This window comes from Prionailurus bengalensis, chromosome F2, assembly GCF_016509475.1.
Source record: "Prionailurus bengalensis isolate Pbe53 chromosome F2, Fcat_Pben_1.1_paternal_pri, whole genome shotgun sequence".
Lineage (NCBI taxonomy): Eukaryota > Metazoa > Chordata > Mammalia > Carnivora > Felidae > Prionailurus > Prionailurus bengalensis.
This window is the reverse complement of record NC_057353.1, coordinates 28,475,764-28,496,697: the sequence shown is the minus strand read 5'-3', so window position 1 is coordinate 28,496,697 and position 20,934 is coordinate 28,475,764. Positions and strand designations below refer to the sequence as shown.

The window sequence follows — 20,934 nt, the reverse complement described above, 5'->3', positions numbered from 1 at the left end:
TGAATCCCTTGAATGCTCCTTCTCGGTCCCCTTTGCTGGCATGCTCACCTCCATTCTGCATCTAAATGTTGACATACCCCAGGCTGAAACTTCCTTCTTTATCTGCATTCTCTGGCCAGGAAAGCGCGTCCATAGCCATGATTAAATGCCATTTGTATGTAGGTGGTTCCAAACTTCTGACTCCAGACTTGACTTTTCCCTGGAGTTTCAGATTCATGGATCTGGCTTCCATACAACATTGCTCCTTGCAATTCAATTCTGATGGACATCTCTAACTTAATATGTACACAGTCCTCCATATGCACTCCAATTCCCTTTCCCTGCCTAGATCTTTCACATTCTTTCCTACATAAGTAATGGCTCCATCCATTGTTCAGGATAAAAATCTGTGAGTTGTCCTTAATTCCTTATTTTCTCTTATCCTACTTTGAATCCAGCAGTAAGTCTTGTGGAAGGCTTTCCCTCCAAAGTGTATCTCAAACCCATCTATCTCAAATCTCTTTGAAATTAAAAGAGTTTTGACATGACTTCTGAGGGTCTCCGTGGTCTAGCTCCTGCATGCCTCTAAGACCTCCAGTATGGCCACCGTCCCCTTTGTTGTGATGCTCCAGGCACACTGAAACCTAGTCCTTGAACACAGCAGACTTATTTCTGTCTCAGGGCATTTGCACTTGCTCTTCTTTCTGCCTAGATTTCTTTCTCCCAGATCTCCACATGACTGTCTCGTTCTTATTCAGGTCTCAACTACAATATCATCTTCTCAGAGAAGATTTCCATGAGCACCTTGGTTAGAATATCTTCCGACCCACAACCTCATGTCCATCTATCAATTAGGAAAGTGTTTGGCTATGAATAAGAATAAACCTGGTATAGGCCTAAACTGATAAGTCTCTGTCTCACGTATTAAGACATCCATGGTAGTTAGGTCAAGGTTGTTCAAGGTTCAATGATGCTATCAGGGACTCAGACTCTTCCTCACTTTCTATTCTGCCATCTTTAACATCTTGACTTTATTCCTTGCGATTATCATTTCAAGGTCACAAGACAGCTGCTGTACCTCTAGGCATTATGTCTAGGTCCCAAACAAGAAGGAGGGAGAGTTCAAAGCATCAAAGTCTTTCCTTATGTGGCTCTGCATTTTATTGGGCAGGGAGGGCCTCCTCAGTGTGTTCAACTTGGACTCATGGCCTTGGGTCACACTATCCCTAGCAGTAAGGGATGCTGGAACATAAGCATTTTATCTTCCCAGCACATATACTAGAGAATGCAAGGGAGATGGGGGGTGTAAATGATCTGGGGCAGCTAAGACCAGGCACCTTTTATGCCATCTTGCCCTGTTTACTTTTTTTTTGTAGAACTTATGATTATCTGAAATTACCTTGCTATTTATCTGTTTTCTTACTTATGGTATGCTCTTATGTAGAGTAAGCTACACAATGGTGTAACATTTGGATGACAATGGATAACAATGGTGACCTTGTTATCTTTTGTTTAGGACCATGATGAGAAGCCACTCTAACACACAGTAGGCAGTCAATAACTAGTGGTTGATTGTTGAATAAGCCATCAAAAAATAGCTGAGATTTGCCTTTGTTACATATGCATTTCTTTTGTGGATAAAACACACAGTAGTAGATCATTAAAGTTTAATTGTAAGCGTCCTGTGCAAATTGACTGGCATGCTGTTGAGACATTGTGGAGTGAACTATTCTGACCTGAGGAGTAACACTGGGTCTGTTCGCAGCAGCTGTATTGGTAGGATTGGTGGTATCTTCTGTTAGTTCCACACCCTCAAAGCTGCCTTTGTGATAGCTCAACTGGCAGAATGTCCACGGGTTGGAGAAAAGCTAAGTGTCCTCCCACAGGATTTAGCCACTGGCTATGTCATCTGGATTTGTGATCTAATTCTATGAACTTCCTGGCCACACACAAGCTCCAGAATATTATGTAAAATATGAATGGCAGATACACAGGCTTGGTCAAGCTCATGATAAGTTTCTATGCCAGCCCAAGTTTCTATTTAAAAGAAGATTTAGTGGTGGTTCTCAAGTTCAAGGTTGAACATGGTCACTGGAGTCTAGGTGTGCCTAGTAATGGCTGATGGGCTAATCGAACGGTTCCTCTTGTAAGGGTGCACTGAATAGCCTCATGGGAATCCCTTACCCTAGAGAAGAGTTGAGCTCACAAGTTCAGTCTCAGTGCTCTGCAGAGAGAAGGGATACTGAAGACTGCCCCTTGCCTTTAGATGAGCTGTTCATGGACTCGTATGTGAATCCAGGGGAAAATAAGGAACTGTAAGTAAATGTGGGAAGGAGTCTTTTGATCACAAATCCTCCAAATATATAGCACGAAGCTATATTGCTGTGGGAGGTGTTCCTCCCCCTTCTTTGTGGCTCATAGCCATGGCTCTGGTGCATGGAGGGTGTCACAGAACACAGAACCCATTCAGCTTGTTGAGGTTTCTAGTGTGGTGGCCACACCTACAGCAACTAATTCCTGAGCATACGAAAGACATCTTTGGGAACTCTCAGAAAGAAGCAGGAGAGACCTGGTAGGGATGGAGATACTGTGATGGTGGGTAGGAGTGAGATGTCTGTTTCATAATTTGTAATAGGAACCCTTATTTTATTTTATTTTATTTTATTTGTTGTTTTTGTTTTGTTTTATTTTATCCTACGAACTCATTTTAAACATTAGTCCCAGCCCCCACTTTAGCCTAATGAAGCCCAGGGAAAATGGACTACATACATTTATTGAACAAATATTAACTGCCAGGTAATGTACTAGATGTTGCAGTGCAGGGAACAAAATAGATAAAGTCCCTACTTTCATAGAGCTTCTTACCTTGTAGAGGGAGAGATGGAGAATAAACAGACTTCAATAATGGGATTGATGAAAGGGCTAAAAGGTGGATATAAAAAGAAAAATTAATTTAGAATATGGGCCGGAGACTCAAAGGAGAGGTTTAGGGAAAATTACTCTTGGGGGAAGATGCTAACTATTCTCCGTCTCCATCTCCACAGCTTCAAAGTCATCACCAGCGTCACCATGAGCCAAAACAGACCTCCTGAGGCCAACCCTTTTTGTCCCTTTCCTGTGCACAATGAGTTCCATTGCCTTCATCACCCAAGTGACAGTCTGGCCTTCTGATTTATGAGCATGGTGTCTCCGTGGCTGGGCTCTGAGCGTCTGCACCCTGGGTTTCTGGGAGCCTCGTGCAACGGTGAGCCCACTGCAGGGGCTTGAAAAGTATCTGTTGACCATCTGACAGGGTGAATGAATGACGTGGAGTCACGTTGCAACAGGTGAGCTTTAGGTCAGACATAAATGCTTCTTGTCAGGCTCATGAAATGCTAAAACAGCTGTGAGCGCAGCTCGTGGTTCACACCATGTCAGGCTTCAGCTCAGGGAGGATTAACCCATTGGCTGCAGCAAAGTTACTGCCAGTGGATCTGTTTCAGCCACCGCACATCCTGGAGGGCCATCGGGTCAGTCAGGCTATGGCCACAGAGGGCCTTTGTAAATATGCAGAGTCCTAGCAGCCTAAAAGCGGCGGGTGCCACGATGCATGGGACTCTCATGAATCTCAGGCCAAATCCTAAAAACATTCTACCATTTGCTACCTTGACCAGAAAAAGAAAAAATGTGTGTGTGTGTGTGTGTGTGTGTGTGTGTGTGTGTGTAATAAGTTTGTTAAGTTCTGCAAAATGTGTGGAATTTTGTGAATGACACTTATTTACCCAGGCTACTCCCATCTTAAAAAGCAAAATATGTCTTGGAATTACCTCTTCAAGGCAGGAAAAATCCCAACCAGGTAGGACTGATAGTTTTGGGGAATATGAATACAAGAGAATGAGAAGTGAAGCACACTGTTTATTCTCCAGCACTGAAAAAAAAACAGATTTGAAAATAGCAAAATGGGAAAAGGGAGGAATCAGTAATAAAGAGATACGAACACAGAGAACAGATTGGTGGTTTCCAGAGATGAGAGGTTAGAGGAGAGTGGGCAAAAGGGGTTAAAAAGTACAAACTTCCAGTTATAAAACAAATAAGTCCTGGGGATACGATGTACAGAATAGGGGATACAGTTAATAATACTCTATTGTATCCTGGAAAATTGCTAAGACAGTAAATTTTTTTTTTTTAATTTTTTTTTTAAATTTTTTTTTCAACGTTTATTTATTTTGGGGACAGAGAGAGACAGAGCATGAACGGGGGAGGGGCAGAGAGAGAGGGAGACACAGAATCAGAAACAGGCTCCAGGCTCTGAGCCATCAGCCCAGAGCCTGATGCGGGGCTTGAACTCACGGACCGCGAGATTGTGACCTGGCTGAAGTCGGACGCTTAACCGACTACACCACCCAGGCGCCCCACTAAGACAGAAAATCTTAAAAGTTCTCATCGTAAGCAAAAAAAATTTTTTTAATTGTTTAATGTTTTTTAATGTTCATTTATTTTTGAGAGAGTTCATTTATTTTTGAGAGAGAGAGTGAGAGACAGACAGAGCATAAGTAGGGGAGGGGCAGAGAGAGAGGGAGGCACAGAATCTGAAGCAGGCTCCAGGCTTTGAGCCGCCAGCACAGAGCCCAAAGCGGGGCTCAAACCCATGAACTGCAAGATCATGACCTGATCCAAAGTCAGACACTTAACCGACTGAGCTACCCAGGTGCCCCTGAACAAAAAAATTTTGTAACGATGTTAACTATACTTATTGTGGCGATCATTTTGTAATGCATACAAATACCGAATCATTATGTTGTACACCTGAAACTAATATCATATTATGTGCCAATTATATCTTCATTCAAAAATAGTAATGAGAGGGGCGCCTGGGTGGCTCAGTCGGTTAAGCGTCCGACTTCCGCTCGGGTCATGATCTCCCGGTTTGTGAGTTCGAGCCCTGTGTTGGGCTCTGTGCGGACAGCTCGGAGCCTGGAGCCTGCTTCGGATTCTGTGTCTCCTCCTCTCTCTGCCCCTCCCCTGCTCACGCTGTCTCTCTCTGTCTCAAAAATAAGTAAAAACACTTAAAAAAAATAGTAATGAGAGCATAACTTACCCATCGTCTGTCCACTTCGACCGGCATTCTCAGTAGAAATTCATTCTGCGTTACGACCCAACCCACAATAAACGATGTACCACCTATCCACCTACCTACCGGAAGGACAAGTGTCACGAAACACTACTTAACCTTACTATGTGCAATGCACTCTGATATTTTCTACTACATTCTTTTTCGTCTCTTTAAGAAACGTTGCTCATAACCTGTGAAGTTGTGTGGCTTTGGCCATTAGTTTTGAAACCACAGCCCCAGGTAGCTTTTGACTGAGTGAATTACATGGTGCGCTGGGGTTGAAACCGTACCCTGCAGTGGGGGTGGCTGGAGCACATCAGGGCCCGGCGTCCTGCAGAGAATATTGATGTCCTTCCTATCTCAGGGCTGCTCCAGGCAGGCTTAGCCTGTGGATCCTGTGCTCCAGAATCATACCAGGTGAGGGGGCAGGAGACGGGGTGTGAAGTCACCTCCCGCAAGCCTCTCTGCGTGATGAGCTGCTGGCGTCCCCACCCATCACACAGAAGTTCAGTAGAGCTCAGCGATTCAGACTCTGTGACAGAATGGAATTTGTTAGAATTTAGTTAGGGGTGATTACAATTGCCTATCTGAGAAATGTGAATTTAATCAAGTGATGTTTTCGAGTCCGGCCCATAAAAATAGACAGAAAAAGTCCATTGTACCTTAAAATGCTAATAGAAGTCTCCCCCACCCCAGCTGCTGCTCTTAGCTTCCTTTTGTCAGACAGATAATCTGAGTCAAAAGAATTTATTTGGAGTGCCATTTTGTTGGTTGCTTAGAGAGGCAACAGTTGGCCTCAGGCTAGCAGGAAGGAGCCCATGGCACCTCCTCAGGAGGCTGGGCAGGCCCGGAGGCCTGCTAACTGGAAGAACTGTCTGTTGTCAGTATGTTATTAGATGGCGTTATGCTGAGAAAAATGAATGTTTTTAGCGTTAGTTGCTAGTGTTCTTAAGTAAGAGATGCCCTTAAGGTTCATGAATGAATGGGAAATCCGGATCCCTTGCTATTCAGGAAGCTTAAACCTGAGTGGGAGGGTTCCTCTCACTGTGGCTCTGGGACTGGGGCAGGCACAAGGGCTTTCTATTCACTGATACATGTCTAGAGCCTAGAGGGGTCTGGCATATTGTAGATGCTTGAAAAGTAGTTGTGGGACCAACAAATGACAAGCAACATGCGGGAGAAGATCCCTTGCTGGGGGGCCCATGCCTTGAAGTTTTTCCTGTATGTGGCTGCAGGGCGGTTGACAAGTGCCAGCGAGTCCGCTGTCCTCCTCCACTGTGATTTTCCTCAGAGATGGCGTCAGTTTCTCAGTCGCTAGTTTTGTGCATGCACTCCTTTGCCGTGTGGCAGTCAGGACTGGTGGCTCGGGCAAGAGGTGAACTCATGCTCTGCCCCTTTCTTTCCGCCTCTGGTGTAGATCCTGCTATGGAATCACCTGGAGATCTCCAACTAAGAGCACAGAAGACGGGCGAGCAACTCAGTCCCTTGAAGGCACAGCATTCAGCAAAGGCACCCCTTGGGGAAGGAAAGCGGGGGCAGCAACACCTGGCATATGATCACGATGAGGCCTTGGAGAAATCCCAAGGAGATCTGCTCTCAGTTACACGATTATTTGGTTGGGTTTTACTTCTTGTTCATCTAGCCATCCGCCAATGCTTCATGACTAGCTTTTAACATTTAACAAATGAGGAAACTGGAATAGGGAAGAGTTTAGAATTTGAGATTATTACTTACATTTTTGGAGAGTTCAAAACATTTCCTTTTGTGCAATCTTATTTAATCATAATAATAATCCTATAAGATGGTGCTCTTAAAGATTACTGTTACTTTGGTTGAGTTAGAAAAAGGCTGAGAGAGGCTAGAATTTCAATATTGTCCTGCCTCTGTTCCTAGATATATATATGCTGAAGCCAAGTGACGGCGAATTCAAAGCCTCTGTTAGCACAAGGCTTTTGCCTCTGAATACCGGTGCGTCCCCCCGGGAGCCAGGCTGGACTGCTGGGAGGGCTCCTTGTGACCAGGCAGAGACAGCAATGCCATAAGTAGGCCAAGGCTCTTTCTCAGTGCTTGCCAGCAAGCTGCACTTAATTCTCAGCCCTCTGTTCTCCTGCTCTGAGTCCAAGGAGAGAATGGTCCAAGAAAATGGGAGATAAGCAAAGGAGAGGAAAGGGAGACTCCTTTTAAGCCTAGAGCCGACTTGGCCCTTTTCATCTCCTCAGAGCAGAACAGCTCCAAGAATCCAAGAAGCTTGAGTAGCCTGGGGCAGCCCTGAGTCTCTAGCCCTGAAGGGTTTGCAATTGAAAAAGATCAGTATTCTTCGGAGAGTGAGACTGTCTTTACTGCTCATCACTCTGCCCAGGGATAGGTCCTTGATTCATCCCTATCTGCCCTCATCTTCCTTGGGGAATAGATGGGAAGGGATAAAGGAAGAGAAGATGGTAGACGAGAGCCTCCTAATGGGATAAGAATCATTCCCGTCCTATAGCTGAGATACTAAGACTCAGAGGTTAAGTGGCCTCTCCTCCACCACCCAGCCGGACAGAGCTAGACCCATTTCAAGAATTCATCCACTCAAGGCTTCTGTTTGATGCTCAGGGCCGCACCTGGTCCCATGCCGCTCTTCCCACTGAGACCGCACACACCCAGCATGCTGTGCACACTGGGCCGCTGCCACTCAGGAGCTGTGAAATGCAGTGAAGGGAAGTGTGATTATAGTTCCTTTACACAGAGGAGTTAAAAAGCACTGAAATACGAAGAAAGATTTTTTTTTAAGTTTTTTAATGTTTATTTATTTTTGAGAGAGACAGAGACAGAGTGCAAGCAGGGGAGGGGCAGAGAGAGAGGGAGACACAGAATCCGAAACAAGCTCCAGGCTCTGAGTTGTCAGCACAGAGCCGGACACGGGGCTTGAACCCACGGACCGTGAGATCATGACCTGAGCCGAAGTCAGATGCTTAAGCGACTGAGCCACCCTGACACCCCTGAAATATGAAGAAAGATTTAAAGGAGCTAAATAAATGGAACTGGGCTACTTGATAATTACGAGGGATGTAATAGCAGGCTGCACATTTCTGAAGAATAGAAACATCTGAAATGACGAGCTATCTAGTGTGGAATATGATTAAGGAATGAATAGCATGAAGTGGAAACATAAGTCAGATAACAGGACAATAACTAACAACTCTCTTTTCCTTTGTCTCCCTTCTGCAGGGGCAAGAGGAAGAAACAGACTTCAGGGACCTGACAACTTTAGGAGTTGTTTTTCCAAAACAAGCATTCATTGCTATAGAATGACATAGGATAAATGAAGGTTTCAGTCCCAGATGAATTTCCTAGCCCATTTTATTTTATTCTATTTTTTATTAAATTTATTTTTCAATGTTTATTTATTTTTGAGAGAGAGAGAGCACAGGCAGGGGAGGGGCAGAGAGAGAGGGAGACACAGAATCCAAAGCAGGCTCCAGGCTCTGAGCTGTCAGCACGGAGCCCGATGCAGGGCTGGAATCCAGGAACCCTGTCTTAAGGCCTATTCAAATGACCTGAGCTGAAGTCAGATGCTTAACCGACTGAGCTACCCAGGCGCCCCCTTAGCCCATTTTAAATAAATGTTGCACAAATGCATCTTCTTTCACATCTTCCCCTATGTCCACTGTCAATACTTTAATTCTTGCTCCATTAAGTCTCACTGGGCACGTTGCTGTGGCCTCTAGCTACCTCTCTGCTTCGAGATTCTCTAACCACTTTACCCTCTGCATGGCCACCACATGACCTTTCTAAACCGCTTCCCAGAATAATACTTCAAAACCACATGAAGACTTTTATGAATTAGCCCTCTTGATGTTGCAAATAATTAAAAAACCTGACTCAAGCTTTTTATTTTATTTTTTTATATTTTTATTATATCTACTTTTTAGGTTCATGTGATGGCAAGGTCCGGAGATGGAAGGACTGGCTATTGGATGGTTTAATCCTGAGGCCCAGTGATGTAGTTCAGGACAGAGTTTCTTTGTGTCTCCCTGCTGTACCTCCCACAATGCCAGCTTCATCCTGTACCAGTGGGAGCTGGCTCCAGCCTTCAAGAAGAAGCCAACAGCTTGTAGGACTGTGCTGACTGCGTTCAAAGAGAGAGAGAGAGTGCTGTCTCAGGGTGCTGGGCAAAAATCTTGAGATTCACTGGATTGGACAGGGTTAGGTCACAGGCCCAACTCGAACCCATCTTTGTGGCCAGGGGAATGGAAAATGTTGTTTGGCTTAGGTAAATTAGGGACTACCCTGAACGTGGGTACTGGGGAAGCCTCAGTTGGAGTATTTGGGTTGAATAGGGATGGGAGAATCCAGAACAAATGATGGGCTGAAACAGGAAGGACCGATACCTGGGTGCACCATTAGAGACCCTCCACAACTGAGCTGCCCACCCCCTATCCAGTCTCAATTCCCACCATAGACACCTCCTCTGTACACCCTATACTCAGCTGTGGGTGACTTTGTTGTCCTCAGAATGTACCCTGCAATGTCCACGTCTAAGTCTTCACCTATGCTCTTCTCCAATCTGGAATATACACCCCCCACCAGCATGTTGAAGACCTACTACTCCTCCCTGAACGTCTAGCTTAAAACCCATTCTCCCATGATAAGTTTCCAGATTCCCAGCTAAATAAACATTTCCCTTCCCTATTCTCCAATTCACCTTCTTCACATTACCAGCTGGGTGATTCTGGGCAACTTACCTGACCTGTCTGAGCTTCAGTTCCCTCCTACGTAAAGTGTGGATGACACGAATGCATATGCCAGGAGTTGTGCAGATTAAATAAGTGAATATATATCAGCTCTTAGAACACTGCTTGACGCCTCAGGATGGACTGTTACTTTTATTGTTGCGTTTTATGTACCAGTGAGCCCTGTGGTAGCCTGACTTTGGGTTTATCTTTTCAATAGATTGTGAGTCGCTGGAGTGCACACTAAAACATTTGCCATTGAATCTTTCCATGACTCACTTAAATATTTTGGAGCACCCTATGTGTCAGATGGTGGGGTACAAAGAGCAGGACATGCTCCCTATCTGTCCTAAGACCTAGCATGTTCCCAACATGGAGAAGGTACTCAATGAGTGTTTGTAGACTTGGACTGAAATCAGCCCTGACAGAAATAACCATGTTTCCTGGCCAGGTGGCTCCAGTGTAGATGAGTGGACACCCAGATGAAGCTGGATGGTAATGGCTGGTCCAGGTCCAAAGGCTGCCGAGAACCATACCCTGGACTAGCTGAGGCTGTGTCATCTGGGGTTTCTGCCGAGGCAGCAGACAGACCGGGAAAATGACCTACCACAGATAAGGATTTGAGTGCAGTGACAGGACCACAGGTAGGTGGTTTTGACATCCACTCAGGACAGTGTCCACAGGGTCAGAAGAGCCCAGAATGGAGGGGTGCTTCCTGCGATGCCTCTTGGGATGGGTTGAGGCATGGCAGCATTCAAAGTTCACCCTACGTATGACCAGGTGAGGAAATTCTTGATGCGCCTGCATAGCCTCAACCTTTCACATTCTTTTTCTTACTTTGTCTTAAGGCCTATTCAAATGAACGCAGGCATTTTGATAAAAGGAGGCTTTGCAGTAATTCGGATGAGATGTCAAAGGTGGCCTGAAAGGATCATTATTAGAAATGGGGATGGGGAGGGGTGTGTGGCTTTTGAAACATTTAGGAAGGAGAATGGACTGAACTTGATGCTTGTTTGGATGTGCAAAATAGATCAGTGAGGACGATTTCCATCACAAATGATTGACACCCTTCCTCACTGGGCAGAAACAAAGGAAATGTATTCTTTCAAACAACAGAAGACTTAATAAGGTTAGGATCCACTGGGGGGTTTATGAGTTCATCAGCCCAACATTCCTTGCCTTTCCATTCTGCCTTCCACAGCATTGGCTTCATCCTAAAGCTGGTTTCCTATCACATCAACAGAGGGCCACTACCAGTGATGTGTTTTTGTTCATATAGGATGGGAGGGAGAAACTGGCCCCTCTTTCTGAGAAGTCTGAAAGAAGCTTATTCTGTTTCTTTGGCCTAGATTGACTTAGACCAGCCTACCCTCAAACCAATCAATCACTAGCATGGGGGATAAGACTACCAAGGTGGACTTACAATCGCGGGGCGTGAGGTGGAGGAGGTCAGGTGGAGTGGATGTTGGGAGGCCAACCACGAGGTTCACAAACCAAGGCAACTAGGTGATGGTGGTGCCATTTACTGATTAAGGGATCTGGGAAGAAGAATTGGTTTTGGGAGAAGATGACGAACTTATTTTTAGACTTGCATCCTCATATTTGTTTTCATGTCATACAAGAGTCCAAAGGATACTTGGATGACTGGAGAATTTCCGAGGACCCATCCTTAGCTAAGAAGAGTCTGGGCCCAAGATGCACTCTTTTAGGAGCCTTCTTCTGTTGCCAGCCCAGACTCCATCCTAGCTGTGGGAGAAGTGGTCTTGCCACACTGTGGCCAAACCACATGTGAACATCTTTTGGCTTCCAAAGGAGTGCTCACTTAGTTGCTCCTCACTAAATCATCTCAGTGTCATGCCCCAAACTCAAATGAGATGGTGCATGAGTAAAGTGTGACATTTGTTGTCACCTGGCAATTTTAGGTTTGATGATTCATCTTTAGTTGGCTTTTTCACTTCCCAAATGCTGCTTCTGTAAGTTGATGCTGCCATAAGGAGGTAGGAATATACTGCAGATATTGGCTCCGAATGCAAAGTCTAGCCTATGGTGCGCTTGGAATTCACAATTAACTAGTAAGGCATAACTCGAGCGAGACCTTGAGAAGTAGTGTAGTGTAGTGGTTGGGAGTGTCGTTGATAAAGTTAGACTGTCTGGGTTCAGGTTCCAGCTGTGCAACTACAAGCGGTGTGACCCAATCAGTCTTACTCTGTGCTTCAGTTTCCTCATCTGTAAACTAGGGATGATTATGATGATACTAATAGAATCTATCCCACGGGCTTGTTAATAAGTCAATTAGATGTGAAGTGCTTAGCAAAGCACTTGGCATATAGGAAATGCTCTTTACTTGCTTGGTTGTTGAATATCTATCTATCTATCTATATATATATATATCTATATATATCTTTATTTTTTTCTTTTAAAACTTTTATACTTTTCTTTTATCAACACATTCTAAACCAAACCATACACTCAGGTTTTGATTGAATGTTTCTTTGTGGCATAGCCTGAGTAACTTGATATGGAATCAAAAGCCCATCCCAGCCGACCTTAGGGCAGCTCAGTGCCAAAGCTGTGGTCTCAGGGGCTCCTTAAGACTTGGCTCCATCTCGGCCACAGGTGGTCTATTACCTTGTTTAACTGATTACAGCCAATTAAAGGGAAGGGCTTAATTTGCCTTTCTAGCACTTATAATCAGCTAAAATGTTCAACATCACTTCCTGATGCTTCCTCTTTCCCACACAAGAGCATCAAAAAGAAAAGGATATTCAAATGGAGGAATTTTCAGAAACTTTCTAAGTTTTTCCTGGACGATTATTTCTCCTTCCCTTTGGCTTTTGACACATTTATAAATCAGTTATGTAATAATCTATTGCAGCTCTGAACTAAATGCAAATTGCGTCTTTTAAAGTCGAAGGAATCATAGAATATTTTGCAGAAAAATTAGAGAATTTATACAGACTACTTTATATAATTGTAAAAGAATATACACTTAATATGGAAATATAGCCAAGCATATGGGGAAAAAAATCACCAATGGCCCCAACTAGATAGCTACTATCAACATTTTAGTCTGTTTTCTTCCAGGCCTTTATTCTGTATACAGGTTGTGTTTGACATAATTGTGATCAAAGCATAGATACAATTTTGTGTTCTGAATTTTGCTTCACTTACCTTTATAAATATTTCCCATGTGGTGGTAAATTCTTTGTAAAAATTTATGACAGTTGTATGGTATTTTACTGTTTTTCTATTATTGAACAATTAGTTTAAAAATTATACCTAAGGGGTGCCTGGGTGGCTCAGTTGGTTGGGCATCCAGCTTCAGCTTAGGTCATGATCTTGTGGCTGGTGGGTTCATGCCCCGTGTCAGGCTCTGTGCTGGCAGCTCAGAGTCTGGAGTCTGCTTTGGATTCTGTGTCCTTCTCTCCCTCTGCTCCCCCCTCGCTCATGCCTTCTCTCTCTCTCAAGAATAAATAAAACATTTAAAAAATTATACCTAATATTTTTATGTTTTCTTCCAGTATTTTTGGTTTCTTATTTATAACTGATTCTAGGCAGTAGAATATGTAGGTCATAAGTCATAAACATTTTTAAGGTTCTTGATTCATATTGTCTATTCTAATTTTTTAAAATATTTTATTAATTCTTGAGAAAGAGAGAGATAGACCATGAGTAGGGGAGGAGCAGAGAGAGAGAGGGAGACACAGAATCCGAAGGAGGCTCCAGGCTCTGAACTGTCAGCACAGAGCCCGACAAGGGGCTTGAACTCATGAGCCATGAGACCATGACCTGAACTGAAGTCAGACGCTTAACCTACTGAGCCATCTAGGCAACCCTCATATTGTCTATTCTAAAATGTCTGTTCCAGGGGTGCCTGGGTGGCCCAGTCAGTTAAGCCTCTGACTTCAGCTCAGGTCATGATCTTGCAGTCCGTGGGTTTGAACCCCACTTTGGGCTCTGTGCTGACAGCTCAGAGCCTGGAGCCTGCTTTGGATTCTGTATCTCCCTCTCTCTCTGCTCTTTCCCTGCTCATTCTCTCTCTCTCTCTCTCAAAAATAAATAAACATTAAAAAAAAAAAAAAACCTTAAAATGTCTGGTTCCAACTTAACCTTCCCACCAAGGATGGGTGGGAGTGCACTAGCGGGAGGTAAAATGATTTTATCTTAGTGCTGTCCAAAGGTAGCTGGCAGGGTTGCTCTCTCCTTCCCTCCTGAGTTCCTTTTAAAAAATTACTGGGGCGCCTGGGTGGCACAGTCGGTTAAGCGTCCGACTTCAGCCAGGTCACGATCTCGCGGTCCGTGAGTTCGAGCCCCGCGTCGGGCTCTGGGCTGATGGCTCAGAGCCTGGAGCCTGTTTCGGATTCTGTGTCTCCCTCTCTCTCTGCCCCTCCCCCATTCATGCTCTGTCTCTCTCTGTCCCAAAAATAAATAAACGTTGAAAAAAAATTACTGTGATTTAAAAACAAAACGTATCACAGTATGTTCATATTGTTATGTAAAGGATCTCTAGAAATTTTTCATCTTGCAAATCTGAAACTCTATACCCACTAAACAACAGCTCCCCTTTTCTCCCTCCCCTCCACCACCAACCTCCAGCAACCATCATCTACTTTCTGTTTCTGTGAACTGTATACTTTAGATACCTCCCATGTGTGGGATCATACAGTCTCCAAAGTCCCTCTTGGAGCAGCGTATCTGGAAACTACTTGTGGAGAACCCGTCCCTGAGTATGACCGCTGTGAGTGCAGGGCAAACCATGCTGACCTCTTGCCCCTTACGGCTACCTCATCCACCCCAGCCCCACCCTACCCTCTTTGAGTTCCATAGTCATATAACCATATGCCTCTCGGACGTCGCTACTCAGATACCCCACAGTCACTTCTAACACAACGTGGCCAAAACCAAACTCATCATCTCATTCCATTTCAAGCCTGTTCTTTGACCTCCAAGTTGCCTATCTCCGGGAATCCTGCCATCCTTCATCCACGTATACAAGATAGAAACTTGGAGTGGTCTCGGACTCCTGCGAGTTGCTTACGGCAAAGTAACACTGGTCTCCGTGTTCTATCCATTCCACCTTCTACACACCTCTTGAACCTGACCTACCTCCTCCAACCTGTGTCTCATTTCAGTCTCTTTTTGGGTTAGTTCCCAGTCTCCTCTCCCTGCTTCAAGCCTGACCGACTCGCTTCAACCCATTATCCAAACCACTGCCCAAGTTACCTTCCTAAAGGACAGATCTCATGATCCTACTCCCTTGCTTAAAATTTTTCGTGGTGTTTAGGATAAAGTCCAAAGTCCTGAATCAGACTTTTCACGATCTCCGCCCCTCCAGCTTATCCATGCCTAGCCCTCCAGCCCTGTGCTGCAGCCATTCATACCTGTTTGCAGAGCACCTCATACTCTGTCAAGACCCCTTGGCCATTTGCACATATTGGAATATGTTGGAATATGTCCTCCTTTTGGAATGCCCTTTTCTCCCTTCTTCTCTTGGCCATGTGTTATTTGCCATTTAAGTGTGAGACGACTCATTCCTTCTCCAGGAAGCCTTCCCAGATTCCTCAGTCTGGATCTGGTGTCCCTCCTCTGGCCCTCACAGTCCCCAGTACAGACCTCCACTTCTGAGTCATCTTTAATTACTGGTTTACATACTTATCTGTCTCTCCACTAGATTTGCAAGCTACTTAAAAACAGGTTCTGGATGTTTCATCTCTCCATCTCCAGCCCTAGCCCAGTCCCTGGCACACAGGAGGTACTCAAAAATATCCTTGCTGAATCATGCATATTGAATGAAGTCACCCTTGAGCTTATTCCTCCACCTCGCTGCCACTTTCCATGGGAAAGGGTAGAACGTTCTCCCTGTTGCTACAGCATATAACGTTATTCGGTAAATCCTTACAAAAGCCAGCTTTCCTCTTATTTATAGGGAAGAAGTATGGATAATACTGTATCTTCAAAGTGGAGACCTCTATGTGAAAATCAAAGCATTACTAAATCTTGTAACTCACTGAAAGACCATATAGAAAGCACTTTTCTTTTAATTGAGCCCATGTATTTTGTCCAGGTTATTACTATCTTCTGTCAGTGGTCTCTAACACCTCTTTCCACCCCTTCTAAGAGCTTAGTGCCAAAGTGCAAAAAAACCCAGAATTTCAAATTCAAGGACAAGTCACTGACTACAAAGTCATGACTCACCACATTTCATCCTTCTTTCCTATCATACACTGATGCCTGAGCTGGTTTTATTTACAGTGTGAAAGGTTTGTTTTGTTTTGTTTTGTTTCCTTGTGTTTTTTTGTTTTTGTTTTTTTTAATGAACGCACTGAAATGCCTTTCGTTTATTATCCCCTTCTGGAAAAGACTCCCTGTACAAAGTTGTGAAGGTAATTTGGTAAAGCATTTCGTTAGGAGTCTAACGAAGAGTTTCTCCTTTAATCCTGCTCCTTCCACTATTCCCTCCCTTAGTCCGCCCCCCCCCCCTTGGGTTGCTATTGCAATTCAGTGGCATTTGCGCCACAATCAGCATTTCTTCCCGTTCCCTTCCCACTCCCACCCTCCTGGGAGGCAGAGAAGGAGGCCCATAGGAGAAGGAGAAAGAACCCCACTACTATTCAGCCTGCTCGGCTCCCTACAGGAAGTGATCTTTCTGCTCTTAGGCCAGCCACACGCCTCCCAGCCAGCCAGCAGCGCTAACTAATTAGCACACGTGATGGGAATTGGAAACAAAGTCGCCAACAATAGGAGCGTGGGAACCAGGACTGCGCCGCAATTACAGCCCCCCTCCTCCACTCCCACCCCCCCAGCCCCGCCCCGCCCAGGCCGGCGGCGGGCGACTAGCTGTCCGCCCCGGGGGAGGGCCAGCGGGATCCCGGCGCCCGGGGCCTCCCTGTCCCGCGCGTCCCTCCAGTGGTCCCGCCGCTCCTCCGCTTCTGGGAACGTCCGCACACAATAGGGGGAAAGCGTGTTTAGGGAATCTCAGCTCTTGCCAGGTCATGCGGCAGGTCAGTTGCCCTTTGTTGGGGAAGAGAGAGGGAAGAAAGACGGTCATCACATAGCCTCCTTGGACAGCTTAGGGACCCGCCAGCTTAGGAGCGCCGGCTGCACCGTGAGGACTGGGCACCCCGCTGACCTCTGCAGGGAGCCGCCGGCTCCCTCGAGGAACGCGCTCGGGTCCTATTCTGTGTGTGACGAGTGGCCCGCCTTCCACGCGTGCTACTGCAGAGGCCTGAGTGCAGCGAAGGCAAGCCAGAGACCAAGGAGGGAGAGAGCCCGTACCGCTAAATGGGGCTCCCGGGATCCAGCTGTAAGCCGCTGTGCGCGCATGCGCCCAGAGGTCTTGTCCAAAGTGGTTTCAGAGATGGGCTGAAGGAAATTTGCTTCTGATCTTACCCAGTACGCTATATTCCATATAGGTTAGCTTTATTGAGCTATAATTCACCTATCATATAATTCATGCATTTAAAGTGGGCGATTCAGTGGTTTTTAGTACATTCACCAGAGTCACTTTGAAAATATTTTCATCCTCTCAAAAAATCCCATCCTTTAGCTTTCACCCCCTCTATACCCCTCCCTCCCTGACTTCCTAGCTCTAAGCAACCACTAATGTACATCTGTCTCCTACAGGTTTCCCTAGACATTTCATCTAGATGGAATCACGTGTCACCTTTTGTGACTGGCTTCTTTCACTTAGCATATTTTTAAGGTTCATCCATGTTGTAACATATATCAAGACTTCCTTTTTATTACTGAATAATATTGCATGGGCTATACTCACATTTTCTTTATCCATTCATCAGCTGATGGACATTTGAATTGTTTCCACCTTTTAGCCATTGTGAATAATGCTGCTATGAACATTCACATGCAAGTTTTTGTATGAACACGTTCTCACTTCTCTTGGGGAATACGTAGGAGCAGAATTGCTCAGTGGTGTGGTCACTTTGTGTTTAACTTTTAAGGATACTGACAAAGAGCTTCTACCTACCCAACTGAGCCACCCACACACCCCAACAAAGAGCTTCCAAATTGGCGGTACATTCCCCACCAGCAATGTATGAGGGTTTTACTTTCTGCAGATGTCCCCAATACTTGCTATTGTCTTTTTTTTTTTTTAATTACATCGACTCCAATGGGTGTGAAGTGGTTTCTCAGCCTTTCCAGTGCTAAATTTCTGAAGTCTTTCTCAGTGTAAGAACTGGACCTTGAATAGTATATCCTAGAAGGGTCATGAATGGTAACAGCGAATCAGCTGCTAAAACACAATAGTATTACTGCTTCCAGTGAAAAGTGAAGTAAAAAGTAATTATCTACCAACCTGTGTCTGATATCATAGAGCTGGCCAAGAAAGCTCCAGTTAAGAGCTCACTCCATCTGCCACTTCCCCATCCACACCCCCACCCCATTTACAAATCTTAGCTTCTACTGTCTGTGACAGGCAAGCTATTCTCATACTATGTGATTAAAAATGACCCTGTATATTCAAAAACTTCAACTGGCAGTAAAACGTTACTCTGGTTTGTGTTGTCCAAACCCAAAGTTATTTTCCTGGAGCCAGGGTGTTTGATCAGGTTTCAAGTTTATTTAGATATAAGCATAAATTCTCATTTATAGGAAACTGCTTTTATAATAACAGTTATAATGTTTCTGTTTACATGACTAGCTACAGATCACCAAAGGGGTGGGTTACCATGTTACATTAAAAAAATTCAGACAGTAAGTTGTATTTATAGCAACCAAAGGCGGGGGGGATCCCCTCCTGGCTTAACCTAGTTATTTCTCAAATTCAGAAATGACTGTCATAATCTTGCATTTATTTCAATGTAGTACTTTTCTTAGGCAAAGATGTATGTTGCATATAGTGATTAAAGCAGGAATATGTTTTAGTTGGAAGAAGTCATATTTAACCCAATGAGCAGCAAGCATTGCAGGTGACACATGTATCCCATCCCTGCCTTTCCTTGGTTTTGTGTGGCTCTCAATCCTGGCTGCACATTAGAATCACCTGGAGAGCATGGACAGCACACTTAGGCCAAACACCATCTCAGAAGATATAAGTCCCAATGCCCAGTTTTTGTTGTTTTTTGGAGGGTCAGAGGGGAAGCTAACTTCAGTGTTTTGTACCAGATCCCCCAACAGACCAAGTGCAGTCAAACTGAAGTCGGTCTAACCCATCGTTCTCAAAGTGTGGTCCAGGATTCATAGCATCACCACCCGGGAACTTGATTGAAATGCTTATTCTTGGACACAACCCATACTTACTGAATCAGAAACTCTAGAAGAAGGGCCAGCTCTCTGGGATTTAACAAGTGCTTCAGGTGATTCTGACGTGTGCCAAAGTTTGAGAACTACCGATCTGACTAGACATTCTCCACTTTGGCTGTACATTGGAATTGCCTGAGAACTTAAAAAAAAAAAATACTGATGGCTGCCTGGGTTCCAACCCCATAGATTCTGATTTTGATTGTTTTGAGGTATGGTATAAGAATTGGGATTTTTAGCAATTGCACCCCAGATAATTCTAATATATTCCTAAAGTATGGTTCTGAACAATCAGCATCAACTTCACCTGAGATTTGTTTGACATGCAAGTTCTTGAGCCTCCTCTAGATCTACTGAACTAGACGCTTTGTGGGTGGTGCCCCAGAATCTGTGTTTTAGTAAGGCCTCCCTGTGATTTGCATGCTTGCTAAAGTTTGAGAACCACTGATATAAACATAGTTCTAGGGTCTGAAGTTGGAAAATATATATATATATATATATATATATATATATATATTTAGGTGAATCATAATTCAAGACAAAATGATGGAGTAGGCCCTGGAGGAACACAGTTTCTCTTTATGTAATTACTACATATTATTAAGTTTTATTATTACCACTGTAATGTGCACCTAGTTTTTAATTATTTCGCCTTTGTGGATTTGAAGGATGATCTCCTGTATGCTTTCATCTTTTATTTGCTCATTTATTTGGGTTTCAGGTGTCTGTACATTTCAATTGACACAGGGGGGAACAACGGGTCCCTTTCTTCTCTGTGGAGCTCTTCCCATGGGAAATTTACGTTGGGAGACCATGGTTTCTCGAGTAGGCAGTGACTTTCTTAAAACATCAAACCACTATCAAGAAAACCATCCCCACATTCAAATAGCTCAATTTAGGAATTTAACATACGTCCTGAATTAATTACAAAAGCATGAAGTTCTTACCATTTGAAAGAGCCCGACTGACCTCAGAGATAACATCGCCAAATACTGTGTATCCCATCACGATCTTTCGATGGACTGGAAAGTACATCACATTTCTCCTTCACTGTCCTCTGGTGGAGCCAAGCTTCTCTCTTAGCAAAGACAAGCAGCTTCTAGAACAGTGGTTCTCAAAGTGTGGTCCTTGGATCAGCGGCAGCGGCAGCGGCAGCAGCAGCAGCTTGCCCTCCAGGTAATTGGATACCTGCTGAAAGTGGAGAACCACCATCATAGAGCAAGAGATCTGGGAATGATTCTTGATTCGCTGCCTGGCGGGGCCCTCTCCTCTCCACCTAATGACATGCCAAGTTATTGTTCCAGGTTATTTCAGAATTCCTTTCCCTCCCTCTTTCCCTCCCTGAAACCACAGCCTTGATCCAGGTTCATTCCTAGCACATTCTCCAGCTCTAGGCCTTCTTCCTCCTATGTGTGTATTCTTTCGATATCACCTCAACTGTGTGTGATGGGGATTCAAAATCTTCCCCTTCTGTTTCTGAACCCAACTGGATTGTCTTGTCCCATGTGTCACTTTCTTTGTCCTCATGGGCGAGGAAATCACGTTGTGCTGCACTATCCCTCTCCTGCCCTGACTCTGTACACTCGGGACCCTCTTCTCCCCACTGAGGCACAGACCACCACTCCCTCTCCTGTTTTCTCTCCTGACTCCATAAATGGCACAGCACAGGGAGAGGGAATAAAGGCAGCAAATTGCTCTTGACCCATTGTGTTGAAGTGTCTATTCCGGCACAATTCTTTCTTCATTCACTATCGACATATTCTTCCTCCCTGGCTTGCACTTACACGTGCGAGTCCTAGAAACCAGATTTCATGGATAAACACGCAGAAGCAGCAGTGTGAAAATTCCTCCTAGAGAACAATTTGGATGGGCTTGTAGTTTCTTTACCTG

General features: G+C 44.6%; 1 protein-coding gene across 1 annotated transcript in view; it reads left to right on the top strand.

Annotated features, from left to right (window-relative positions):
- MRPS28 (mitochondrial ribosomal protein S28) overlaps positions 1-6,740 on the top strand; it is a 209,580-nt gene extending 202,840 nt beyond the window's left edge. The window contains exons 3-4 of the transcript XR_006300485.1: positions 3,024-3,305; positions 6,489-6,740. The gene's annotated coding sequence lies outside the window, so the exon portion shown is untranslated. The remainder of the gene's footprint in view (positions 1-3,023; positions 3,306-6,488) is intronic.
- The last annotated feature ends 14,194 nt before the right edge of the window (positions 6,741-20,934 follow it).